General features: G+C 37.4%; 1 protein-coding gene across 12 annotated transcripts in view; it reads left to right on the top strand.

Moving 5' to 3' along the window:
• LOC124269479 (tyrosine-protein phosphatase 10D-like) overlaps positions 1-13,993 on the top strand; it is a 69,587-nt gene that overhangs the window by 722 nt on the left and 54,872 nt on the right. The gene's annotated exons all lie outside the window — the stretch shown is intronic.

The raw sequence follows: 13,993 nt of genomic DNA on the forward strand, positions 1-13,993 counted from the left end.
TACTCACATATTATCACTTAAAGAACCAATAAACTTTGTTTTTTGTTACTCTTTTAACCATTACATATGAAAGATTTGTGGTTAGTCTTTTGCGGAACACCAAATTTATTCTTTAAAAACTTGTGGTTAATTAATACCGAGCGATTAAAAGTGGCCAAAAAGTCGCCTGCTTCCCTCTCGCCCGCCAACGAAACCACAGACAGGTTACGTAACTCTGTCCCCAGAGCACTGCAGTGACGTCATATGAGGAACGATTTTTGAGTTAGTGTTGTATAGAAAGTGTGTAGCACGCTCATCATTTTGATGATTTCTCGACATCAACGACGACATGCCGAATCGTTGATTTGTCGTCAATTGCTCCTAGGGGTCGGGCGATGGTGTCCCCATGCACAGATTTCCACAGGACCCCGCAGTTCGTGCTAAATGGGTTATGTTTGTGAGTGCGAAGCGAGCGTTGTGGAAGCCTGAAACGATATCTTACTTGTGTTCAGATCGTTTCACGGAAGTTAAAGAATCAAAACTACTTACTAGTTGTAGTAAAATATGTATATGATTGATGACCATAAAGATTTTCCATTACACAACTTGTAACATAACGATTTCTTCCTCGGAAGTGAGGTTGTGGTCGAAGTAACAATAATATTGTAAGTAGTATTATATTGACACCCACCTCGCTGCCACGAGAGAAATTGTTATGTTATACGCTATGTCATGCAAAATCCCATTGGCCATCAATAAAATACATATTTTACTACCAGTAGAAAGTAGTTTTGATTTTGTAACTCGGTGAAAACAAACCTAAATAGCATTTATCCTCAGACTGGCGGATGTTCCCGACAGGGCGCCGCCATTTTTGAAAATCGTAAATGGTAAAGTCTGTTAGAATTAATGAGATTATAGTTTGTTTTCATCAAGTTAGAAAATCAAAACTACTTTCTACTCTTAGTTAAAAATCAATGATATAAATACACAGAGGCATTGTCTCATTTTCACAGATGGCACCGGTTACATGATTCCCTCTCAAGCTTTCAATAATTATCGAAACTGCTAAGTTATGAGCTAATTGCAATCACTACAATTTTCTATAGTCTACCCAAGAGATGGAAACGAAATAGGTCTATTATGAAAATTATGAGCTAATTACAATCACTACAATTTTCTTTAGTCTACCCAAGAGGTGGAAACAAAATATGTCTACAGTATATTCCGTCGGGTAACTGAAATTTGAGAAAACGTATGGAATAATACCTGTATTCCGAATCAAAAAGAGGTCATACCAAGTATGTGCATGTTCACACATTTACAACAGTAATTTAAATCGGGAATCATTAATACTTTGTAATCATCTTTTCTGAAAGTATAGATAATGAAATTTGTTCAGTTATGATCACTCGGATAACTCATACAAGTGAGCACTAAAATTAGGGACCTACCGGTTCATGTCTGTGTGAACACATCTGTCTGTGTTTTATTGTAATCAGCAGTGTCTCCTTGTATAGCATATATAAGAAGTGTACCTAAGGTCAGGTATTTAAACTGTTATGTAATTTCCATTACAAAAAGTATAAGCGATATTACCTACTGGTCAGAAAGACTTATCAGTACCCCAACACCGACCCACCGCCACCACCCCACCCAAGGCCTACCCCATGCCACACCCTCTCCCTCGCACACACACACACTCCCTAACATACATATCGCTCTGGCCCATAGACCCTATATTTGAACCTGCTAAACAGACACCATGTGTATGTCAAGAAAGACACGCACGTTATAAGTGGTGCTCAGTCATGGGTATCACTTCACCATGTGTTTCTAATTATCTCAGTACATTATGGCGTGGTCGGACGCGCTAACGAACCCTATGTGGCAGTTACATTAAAAAAACATTGAAATACATGTTAAAGTAGTGCTAATCTTGTAACACTATGTTGACCCATTTCCAACCATTTACGCATGTACTAAATATATGACAAACCTAACCCTGGTCATACGAGATTTCCAGGGTATTGAAATGCATGTCCTACAATCGCAGCATTTACATATGTTACACGTGTTAGGAAACACATGGCAACAATGGCCAGATTTACACACCTGTGAAATACATGTAAATGCAGAGTTGAATGTTCGTTTATTTTAACACCCCTTTAAACGTGTGTAAATCTGACGGCCATGTGATACGTAGATTTCAAACGTTGTTCATATGGCCGCCGGATGAAACGAGTATTTCCTGACGTTAGTAAATTTGGCTAATATAGTCATTTTGTGTGGTGTATTTGATAAATCATATTGTGTGTAGAGTGAGGACAATGCTTTTATGGATATACCACTTCTTTATTCTGCATAGGCGATGTTTCGACATAGATTCTAATGTCATTTTCAAGCAGGTGACGACATTAGAATCTATGTCGAAGCGTCGTTGATACAATATAAAGAAGTGTTATATCCATAAAAATATTGTCCTCATTCTTAATCTCCTCAACTTCTAAACTGCCAATCAAAGAAGTCGAGCTGTGTGTGTTCCCCGCGAAGGAATATGGTTCCAGTGCACAGTTATTGTGCAAACAGAAAGCATTTAAATGTTAACACAATCTACACAACCTACATATTCAGCTGTAACTTTTTATTAAGCTTAATCTAATTTAGCAAAGGTTTACATTATCAACTAACCTTACAGTATTTCGCCTAATCCAGTATCTGCAAAAAGCAACGGTTATCGTTGAAGCTGTTACTGTCTAAATGGCAAAAAATAATGTCCATGATTATTCAAACTAAGTTTGAATTCAAAACCTTCAAATTTGATGCGGTAAATCTTCTCATGTTGTTTACGAGGTTGTGGCGTCATCATCACGAACTACAGCGGCAACTCCGGTCACGAGTCAAATCTACACCTACACTCTGGCGGGCCTGTCGCAGCACCTGCTAGACTTCAGGCCCTCCTATCTGTGTTACTAAAAAGCGTTGAATGAGAATATATTGATGGCGTATTGGTAGCATAACATCCGTATTGCAATCAAATGCATTTTCTATGCAAACAAAAAGAGGTACTAGCGAATTTGCCAGCGGCTGTTCGGGAATACGTGCACCACCACTATGCGGAACTCGGTATAATGCAGAAGAATAAATTCGGCTGTATACGCCCAAACACGATCGTAGTCGAGTGACAAAACCATTTAAGGAAAAACAGCGAGCGAACAATATAAGTTGTACACGTTTTTAACCCCCTTTGGTGATACATCCACAATCTCAGTTACTAATATAATCTAATCTACCAATTATTGAGTAAAATTTATACATCTACAACACATATCTATACCAAAAATTCAAAGAATTCTATAGCTTTCAAAAGATCAATATTTAAATGCAGATGTACTTTATTAGAAATGTCCTTGACTGGTTTTACAGTGAAATATTTATCCCTTGTGATGGAAACATCAACACAGTCAAGCAGAACATGCTTGGCCTTGATTCTTTCATCCCAAGGTACACAAATTGGAGGATACTCACCTGTAAATAAATAATCAAGAGTAAATATTGAATGGCCAACATCGTCGCATAACGACCTCTTGAAATCCAGACTTACAACCCAGGAAGGTGTAACCCTTAGTCGTTTTATTTTCATGTAACTTATTGATACCCACTTGGGTGTCCCGTTTGTTTTGCATAAGATCTCTGATGTAACATCGAACTACAGGTATATAGTCAGTGTAGGGAATGAGAAGTGGTGTCAGATTTGTAGAGTACTGTTTTAACCGCAGCACTACACATCGTGTTACCCAGAATTCCAAAATTGCTGGGTAACCAACAAAAACGATGTCGTATAGCCCAGCAGAAAGAACATCACGTAATAAATATTTTCAGTTAAAATGAATGTTTACAAGACATTGTTTTAATAGCCCGAAGACACGAGTGAAAATCTGAAAATATTATGAACTGTCATGAACTTTTGATGTGAAAGTCGAGCTATCAAATTAGTAATCTTGAAGAAATTGTTCTGACCCTTAAAGTGGTACTAGTAACTGTGCCATCATGCTGGATCTCTCTGTAAAGATGGATTTGTAAGTATCATATGTTTCTCTTAATTTATTATTATGTTGTTGGTACATAAGTGGATAAGTTTCAGATTTCCTTAGTTTAATTAAAGCTAGGTCCGCCACTGGCCTTTCTAAAAGCTGAGTTGGGACTATATTTTCAAGGTTGTTTTAAGCTACAGAAATATCAGATTTAAATATTTATGTTCCAAGTGGCGGACTAAGTGATGATTTGATATTGTAGAGATCGTTATTAAAATGTTGCAGGGTTCGATTTAGTAGAACGTAATTTTGAAATATGCTGTAAAGATTATATAGGGCGGCGTAGGTTTAGGGACGGCTCGTCATCCTCAAGAAATACACACTAGAAACAGGTGATTTTTTTAGCAATATTCCTGCTATATGTCGGCGGTCTGTAAATAATCGAGTCTGGACCAGACAATCTAGTGATTAACAGCATGAGCATCAATCTGCGCAATTGGGAACCGATGACATGTGTCAACCAAGTCAACGAGCCTGACCACCCGATCCCGTTAGTTGCCTCTTACAAGTATGGGTTACTGAAGATCAATATTCTAACCCAGACTTTCACGTGCCGGTGATGTTTTGAAGGCTACAAGGCAAAGCCTTAGGCATTGATTATGAATGTTATCAACTCTCTTTATTCCATTACTGAAGAGGACACAGGCCTACAGTACAAAGTATGAGAACAATAATTGCATACAATCACAATGTTTGCAAACGTTATTTTCTATGTTCAAAAGCATGGTGGATATACATACCGAGTTCATTATCAAATTAAATTTAAACATGGTAGGATGTGAATAGTAATACTGTATTAGATATTTTGTCCTTAAATCAGTATAGTAAGGACATACCAGCAAAAAGTGGAACTCATCTTCAATTACATTTAGTTTACAAAATTTGCACAATCTGTTTTCTCTTGGGATATTATAATATCTGCCCTTCTCGATCATAACATCATGTGAAGAACTTCTAAATCTGGATTATGAAACGTGGAATTTTCTAAGATTAATATCATGGAGGTATTGCTCTGTATGGATTTGGGCGACTGTATTAAAGATGAGTTCCAGGTCTGAATGTACATATCTTTTAATCTTTGCGATAAAGCATTATAAAATGACTTGGGGCAGGTCTTTTGTGACCAAAATACATCACTAAAACTACAATGATATAGTAAATTTCTAGCATTCGTTACCCAATTTGATTTTCCGTTGGTGTCAAACAAATACATCATGTTAAAACATTTCTTGGGAAATCTTGATGCAGGCATATTCAAGAGCTTTACCCAGTATTTGATAACTTTTATCTGTGCTTCTAGATAAAGTGGGAAGCGACCGCATTCACCACAGATCATCACATTTGGGGTATTTAATTTAACTCCTAAGACTTTTTTACACGCGCACAAGTGAACCTTTTGCAATGCTTCCAACCGAGAAAACCCCCAAACTTCTGCCCCATATAGCAAAATTAGTTCAATTTTTGTATCAAATATTTTGAAATATGTTTTGAAATTAACATTGCCCAATTTCTTTAAATTACTGTAAATGCCCATAAAAACCTTTCGTCCCTGTAAAGCAGCACATTTACCATGATGATATCATGATAACGTATTGGCAAAATGGACCCCTAGATATTTATATCCTTTAACAACTTCTAAGTAGTCTCCGTTATAAAGCCATTTTTCTGATTTGGACAATTTAACGCCATCTTAAAGACAACAACCTTTGTTTTATTTGCATTTACATTAAGCTTAAATTCACGGCAATGGTTTTCCAGCAAGGTAATTTGTTTTTGTAGACCCTTCACTGTACTTGAGAACATGATGACATCATCAGCAAACAATAACAAAAATGCCTTAACAATGTCCGGGTGCAACTGAATACCATCTGTACAATTTTGATACACAACTGACGCTAACTCATTTATAAAGAAAATGAACAGAAATCGGCTTAGTATACAGCCTTGGGTACACCGACATTGCAATCAAATGTTGATGACATAACACCATTGCTACGCACACATGCTTTCACATTGTTATATATATTACATAATAGTTTTCCCATTTTGCTACTTAAGCCGTTCTGGGTGAGTAGCTTCCATAATTTGTTCCTGTCAACCGAGTCGAATGCCTTGGCAAAATCTACAAATAGAACATAAAATTTACCACCTTTACGTGAGATATAATGCTGTACAAGGCTTTGGAGAATGAACATATTGTCAGTGGTGGAGTAGCCCTCTCTAAAGCCCGCTTGTGATTCGTGAATTTTATCTTTTGAATCAGCCCAGAAAACGAGTCTTTTATTAATGATATACAAGAAAACTTCCGTATACTTTCTCTTATTTCAAACTCTGAAATTGGTGCATCTAGAATATCAGTTGTAATTTCATCTTCAACATCATTGTTCATAATAAAATCAAAGAAAGGCCTGAACACGTTACCATTATCTTTCTCAGGGTCTGAAATATTAAGTAAAGTTTTGAAGTGGTCGTACCACTCATGACTTGGAATATAGTATTTTCTGTAAAGTTGGATTTTATACTCTTCATTACTTCCTAAAAACGTTTAGGATTTTCAAGTGACTCTTCTAATAAGCGAAGTTTGTGTTCATAACTTTACAAACTGCATTGAATGTAATAATTTTTATCTCCCGTTCAATATTTCTTCACCAAACTTGGCACATGGATAGATCTAGTGGTGTACTGGTGCCCTTTGGTAGTTTTGGTATTCTGAATAATATATGTTAGGCATTTCCATGGCTACAAGTTTGACTTAGACTGAAATTGGTGGTAGTGCTCTTTTACGGAGCAGAACTCTAAAATCGTTCAATGTTCCTTCACCAAACTTGGCACATACATATATCTGGTGGTGTACTTTGGAATTCTGAATAAGATATTTTTGGCGTTTCCACGGCAACAAGTTTGACTAAGCCTGAAATTGGTGGTGTGCTCTATTCCGGAGCAGAAGTCTAAAACCGTTCAATTTTTCTTCACCAAACTTGGCACATACATACATCTGGTTGTGTACTGATGCCTTTTGGTAGTTTTGGAATTCTGATTATAATATTTGTGGCATTTCCATGGCTACAAGTTTGACTTAGACTGAAATTGGTGGTTGTGCTCTTTTCCGGAGCAGAACTCTAAAACCGTTCACAATTTCTTCTTCAGTAAACTTGGCACATAGATTGGTCTGGTGGTGTACTGGTGCCTTTTGGTAGTTTTGATATTCTGAATAAAATATTTTTGCGTTTCCATGGCAACAAGTTTGACTTATACTGAAATTGTAGGTAGTGCTCCTTTCTGGAGCAGAACTTTAAAAACCTTTGAATACTCTCCTTACAATTTTCTATATACACACCAAAACATTTTGACATAATCATAACTCCTAGACATATTCACGAAGAGTGTCTTGCCATTGCGGGGGATATTGATGACTTTGTCTTCTTGTAAATTGCTTTTATAAGCTCCACCATTACCGATGGAGCCATAACCAAGTTTAAACAGACTAGGGTTCTGTACAGCTGTAGGAGGGTTTTCTTATCCCCTCCTCACAGCTTGAATAAACTTTTAATATATCAAGTGCCTTCAGGCATTTATATTTAAATATTTGATATGTGACCGAAACTTTAAATTTGGATCGAAATTAATACATAAGAACTCGGCTCCTTTACAAATTAATGGTACCATATAAACTTAGGTTAATTTTTTTGACAAAAGGGAAGGCCGTTAGTTAATTTTAAATTTACAAAACATGAGTCCATTTTCTAAACACCATCTATTAGTTTTTTTTAAAACAAAATCGCAGTTGGCTTTCAATAAAAAGCATGTTTTGCCACGACAGGAAATATGATAATCCTCCATAAAATGCGATCCATCAGTTGAACCATTTGAACTTTGGCAAACCGTTGATCTTGACACCAAACAACACGACAGACAAGGTACTTCTTTGTTGCACACTGATTCTGAATCAACCAGGGTAGAACCCACGCTCACTTCATATTTTCAGCTATTTGTCCAAGAATACAATCCGTCAGAATTTGGATAACAAATTGAAGCAGATGGGTAATTTTTATTTACACCAATTCAGTCCTGATCAATATTCTTCTCCTCCGGGTGAAGGGCCGCTGTTTGATGAGTTGGTGCAGAGAGTGGGACCAGGAATACAGGCGCTACCCCAGGCTTGAAGCTAGCCATCACATTGAGGTTCCTGGCTTCAGGTGATAGGTGCCCCAGCATCATATACAGCTTCCGCGTGGCAAGGAACACAATCAGCCGGATCATCTGGTATGGTGGGTGAAGAAGATGAGAAGCACAACGTGGTGCCAGGAGACTGGCGACAACTTGCGCAGCTTAAAGGTGTGAATAATATCTGAAGTTTCAGTGACTGGTGGCAACGTTTTTTATGCGATTCGACGGTGTTCTGATGACGTCGTGGTTCATTTGACGAGCATTCGGGACTGTAATCGATGTATATTCGAGCTGTATTCCAGGTGCAATAGAAACATTCTGATACGTTTGAAGGAAATTCCACCTAAACTCCACCAGCATTCGAAGTACATTCGAGGCGCATTCGGGATATTCTTGGAGGATTTGAAATGGCTTGCCTTTTCAATTCTCCCTCGAATACGTTCAGAACACTTAGAATGCAGTTAGAATGCAGTAAGAATACTTAGAATGCAGTTAGAATTCACTTCAAATGCTGTTCGAATTTTTTCCACTTCGAATGAACCTCGAAAGTTTTGAACATGTTCAAAACATTCGGGCATGTTACAAAAATTGGCACGAAGAGTTGGAGTGCATTCGGAATGGAGTAAGAAGTTTTAGAATGCAGTTCGAATTTCCAGAAATCTCCAGGAATTTTCATTCCGACAGCATTCCGGCTCATTCCACCTTAAGTGTGAAGGGGCTATAAGGCATAACGCAATCCACAGCCAAATTGTTTGTGACTTGAAAATTTCGATATAAATTGAGGCAAACCACCTCGCAATCTAAAGTCATATAGTTCTTTTAAAATACCATATTTCCGTGTTGTGTCATGCTAGATTGGAAACGATAAGCACTGCTTTTGTTTATTAACTGCCGATTTTTGGACAAATGATTCTAAACATACCAGATCCTCCAACAACAACACCTTCCAGTACGACGCCATCGGGTAAGTCAACACACTAATGTCGTCATGCCCTTGTTGGTGCAGTCATCCTGTTTTGTGTTTTGTGAAGCTGAAACAATAGGTGATGAACCAGAATGTATGTATGCTCAAATGTCATCTATGACATTTTTAATGTGCTTTTGCAACACTCCCACTGGCAACAACAGGAACACAACTAACACGGCATCGTTCATATTACTGCTTCCATCTAAGTGATGTAAGGTAGATTAAATGTCCAATATTATGTTGACACTGGACAATACGGGAGCTAAATGTTTAAAGTACCAGAATAGATAATTATCTTGTCGTTTAACGCGAAGGTGTTGTGGAAGAAGATTAACAACCGCTCTCAATCACTGTATCAGCTCTTAATACGTGGCTATAACGATGTTGGTGATGTCATGCCTAGTGGCTGCTTCCTGTCAGTAGGCACACAGTCACAAGTATCGTGTATCCTACATCAGTATGGTCTGAGCGGGTTTACTCTACATACAGAATCAAGATGCAGTTTATTAAGAGACAACGATGTGTCATGAAGTTCAAAATGAGACCTGCATAAAGTCCCAGCAATGTGGCTAACTTCTGCGGGAGTTCAGGTTTTGAACACGGCTGAAATAAATATATGCTCATGATATGGTCACAGTTTGTACAATAGATTCTTCTTTTAGCAGAGATTTCTTATGAATGTGGAAATGGTTTTGTAAAACTGTAACCGGTCAGCGTTGTCCATGCTGTATTAGTTGTAGGCCCACAGTTTACATTGAACCGGGAGTGAAATACAAGAATATAATAACGCTGTATTTCTGAAACAATAGGTTATATTAACATCAAAATTTGATTTTGAAATACTCTATTAATCCGAAAACACAAAACCAGTATTTCATGAATAGCATTTGCTCAGAACTACTTCTGTTTCACATTATGTGATGTTCAGAGCACGATCAGGTTATCAAGTAGCAGGATATTCATTAGCAAAGCACGTGGTTAAAAGAACATTTTGCTCTCTCTTTTTGTCTCTCTTGCTTAGTCACCTTTTATATATTAACTTCTTAAATTTGACATGATATTAAAACTGGCACTGCACCGAATGCCTCGATGCCATGGAAACCATGTAATATATACCTTCATTCAAAATCACAACAACAAGTACTAAACTGGATATTGGTTGAGATAAGTTGCGTCAGTTATAGGTCGAACCGACGAGGAAGAATAAACTGTTTTGATGTTTTGGTCTAGATATGCTTGTCAGTTGTTTAGTTCAGGCTACAGCACAATGAAATATTCACTTCGGTCTAACATCCGGCTTCTGACGTCATATCAGGATTTGCTGTTATCAGCATCCGCCAGACACGACTATGGCGCAGCACAAGGAAATGTAGCCTGTGACCGACAGTTAGTTTATACAGTTCCACAATCAATCATCTGAGTCATGATGAAGACAATGCAATTTGCAGGAATCATAATGATATTTGAAAGATTCATGTTAAAATGTAGTGTCAACTAAACGGTATTGAACCTATATTATGGAATATATGAAATATTTCCTATGTTGAGTGTCTCTAGGGACTTTCGTAATCACTGTTATTGATAAGTACTGATTTCCGATTTTTTGTGATCAGCAATACTCTAGTTGTATGAAGGCAGACATTCAGAAAGTAATCAAATCGTCATCTGAAAATCCAGTGATTGACATTATGAGCATGTAAGCAATTGGGGCACTATGACATACATCAACCTGGCCACCAATCCTGATGATTGCCTCACACGACAAGAATTGTCGCCTCTTACGATATCCAAGGGTTCCTGGAAACCAATTCTAACCCTAATCTTCACGGGTACATGATTGCTGTTAGGGTCAATTTACTGGGTCAAGGGTTCAGGCTGTGTGACCCCGATCAGGACTTGAGTAAGTCACTGGTTTTTCATGCTAAGATTCGATCATTTCCATACCATCGAGTGTATATCTTGAATACTGGCGGCAGGAAACAGTAAACAAACCCAGGAGACAAACGGCATGACATTTATTTATATATGTCTTGTACATTACAATACTGGAGATAGCGTGGTAAATACCTAATCAGAGCGCACAACAGCTATGCATACACGGTTTCACTGTACTATCAAGGAAGGACATTCTCGATATTCACAGAAGGTTTTTGAGACAAGCGGACTTAATACCGTGTGGATTCTCAAAAACTCAAAGGATTTGCTTTCATTTCTGTTCTGTCCAAACATTTGTGATTGAACAAACCTTATGGATAACAATTTCGAAATATTTCGAAATAAAGAAGTTGTTATCCATAAGTTGTGTTCAATATTGTTCGTCTCAACTTCTAAAATCCCACTCAAACAAAAGCATTTGATTTTTCAACATTGTATACCAATATTCCAGATGACAAACTTAGTAAAAAAATGTATTCCCTACTCCATGGGGCATTTGTAAACAAATGTGGTGAAAAAATACATACCTATCTTCAAAGGACAACTTGTGAAAAATGAAAGCAAATGTCATTTGAAGTTTACCCAGAAAACAATATGTGAAATGCTGGACTTTATCATTGATAACATCATTGTGAAATTTGGGGGTAAAACATTTCGCCAAGAAGTGGGCATCCCCATGGGCACCAATTGAGCTCCCCTCCTTGCGCATCCTTTTCTTTATTCATATGAATCGGAATTTCCGCTTGGGTTGGTAAAATCGAAACAAGGTAATTTGGCCAAGAAGTTTAACTTAAGCTTCCGGTACATCGATGATATAATATCATTCAATAACCATCAAATAGCCAATTGATTTACTCACCTAAATTTGAAATTAAGGAGACAAGTGAGACCGCCTCAACTGTTTCATATGTACATATATGCATAAAGATTCAAATTGACAAAAAACTCTCCACATGGCTGCTTGACAAAAGGGATGATTTCGCTTTTCCAAAAGTCAACTTCCCTTGCATGTCGAGCAATATTCCAACAGCTCCAGCCTTTTAGTGTTGAGAATTTCACAACTTTTGAGGTACAATCGAGCGTGCTCTTTTTATCAGGATTTCAAAAAGCGCCATACCACTCATGCTCAGAAGTGGTTTGATCAAGGTTACCACATTCAACCCCTCACTACAGCTTTCAAGAAGCTTTATGGTAGACATGTGGAGGAAAGTTTCCAATTGGATGCATCAATGACAAAAATGGTGTCCGATGCAATTCCCTATTTTACCATTCCTTCCCGAATTATTTCAGGCGAAGACTTGACTAGACTTAGCATATGTTGATGTCGGATGCCACCGCTCACTTTTTCGCGAACACCTGGTATCATCCGTGATTCGTAAACACATGCTCTGTCATCGTATCACATGGTGACAATCACTCGATTGACTGGTTTAGACTCGATTTGTTATAAACAACATCATACAGCTGTAATACTGCTGAAACAAATATCTGCTCATGATATAGTGACGATGGTACAATCGACTCTGCTTTTGGCAGAGATTTCTTATGAATGTGGAAAGGGTTTTGACGCTTCTACGAGGAGCGATCAAAAAGTATGTAGAATCACCAAGAAAACGATACAAATTCAGTTTTGTTTATGTTTTATTTTTCTACATATTATCTGTCAAGCTCAAGCAATTTGGTTTTGCTATGTTCCAGTCTCACGATTCCCATTTTGTTTGACCTTTTATCTTGACACCCTCAAAAAACGCAAAATCTACAATAAATGCATAAAAAACTTCAGGAAACAAAATATGCAAGAAATATTTTGTGTGTTTGATTGATAGAAGTCCCCTAGAATCACACTTAGATATTAAAGTTCCTAAAAAAGCAATTTGAAATTACAATCGCTTGTTAAAGTGACTCTCCCTTTCATGTTGACTGAAAGAGCTTGTTTTGGAGACACTACCAATCCCCCTTTCAGATGACGTAATCATAAGGGCATAGCTTATTCTAATGTTTTCACTTATGCATACATGATGCCAAGGGTTCAAACTAAATACTGAATGGTCACACACGTGTCAGCTCACAATATATTGAAAACAGTGCCAGCTTGAATACCTGGACACAATGTTTTTTAAAAATTAAAATGGGGGTGTCGTTAAGAAATAGACCCCGACTAAATATAAATCAGGCAATCCAAATCTTTGACTGTTGATCATGACCGGAAGTCACCCAATCCTATACTGAACATATTTTATATGAAATTATCTGAAGGCATACCATTATCCAAGAGGTACCAAAAGACAAATCGTTTTTCATTTTCTGCAATTTTGTTAGAAATATTATACCCCAATGTGTTTTGATATCTGGTTAACCACCAGACTGTCACACATGTGAAATTTTGGATATGGCTTTGCTAACGATTCCTTCAAAATAAAATGGAAGCTTTTCAAACACTGGACATCGAGAATATAGTTAGGCTACGTACTTTTTGATCGACCCTCGTATTATGGACGTGGAAAGGGTTTTGTCTCTTCTATCAAAATACATGTGTACCTGCGGTCATATATTTAAAATAATGGTGTTTTAATGAAATTAGCTTCTTTGCATTTCCACCTTGTCCAATGAAGTATTCAATACAATCAATACATTGAAGCGAAGAATACAACTTAATTCCATATGCATAAGAAAAGTCCATTGCAGATTCAAACTAAATCACAAGCATGTCTCAAAGAATAACCATCTGATGGTATTGATACAAAATGTTTGCGAAATGGCGGCCGTATCAGTGCCATTAGTGGCACCTGTCACAAACACGTGCAAGGCAAGTCAACTGTTCACTGGAACAAGCACAGGATCATTTGGAACA

Source organism: Haliotis rubra, unplaced genomic scaffold (genome assembly GCF_003918875.1).
Source record: "Haliotis rubra isolate DU_JTF1 unplaced genomic scaffold, ASM391887v1 Scf145, whole genome shotgun sequence".
In the NCBI taxonomy this organism is placed as follows: domain Eukaryota; kingdom Metazoa; phylum Mollusca; class Gastropoda; order Lepetellida; family Haliotidae; genus Haliotis; species Haliotis rubra.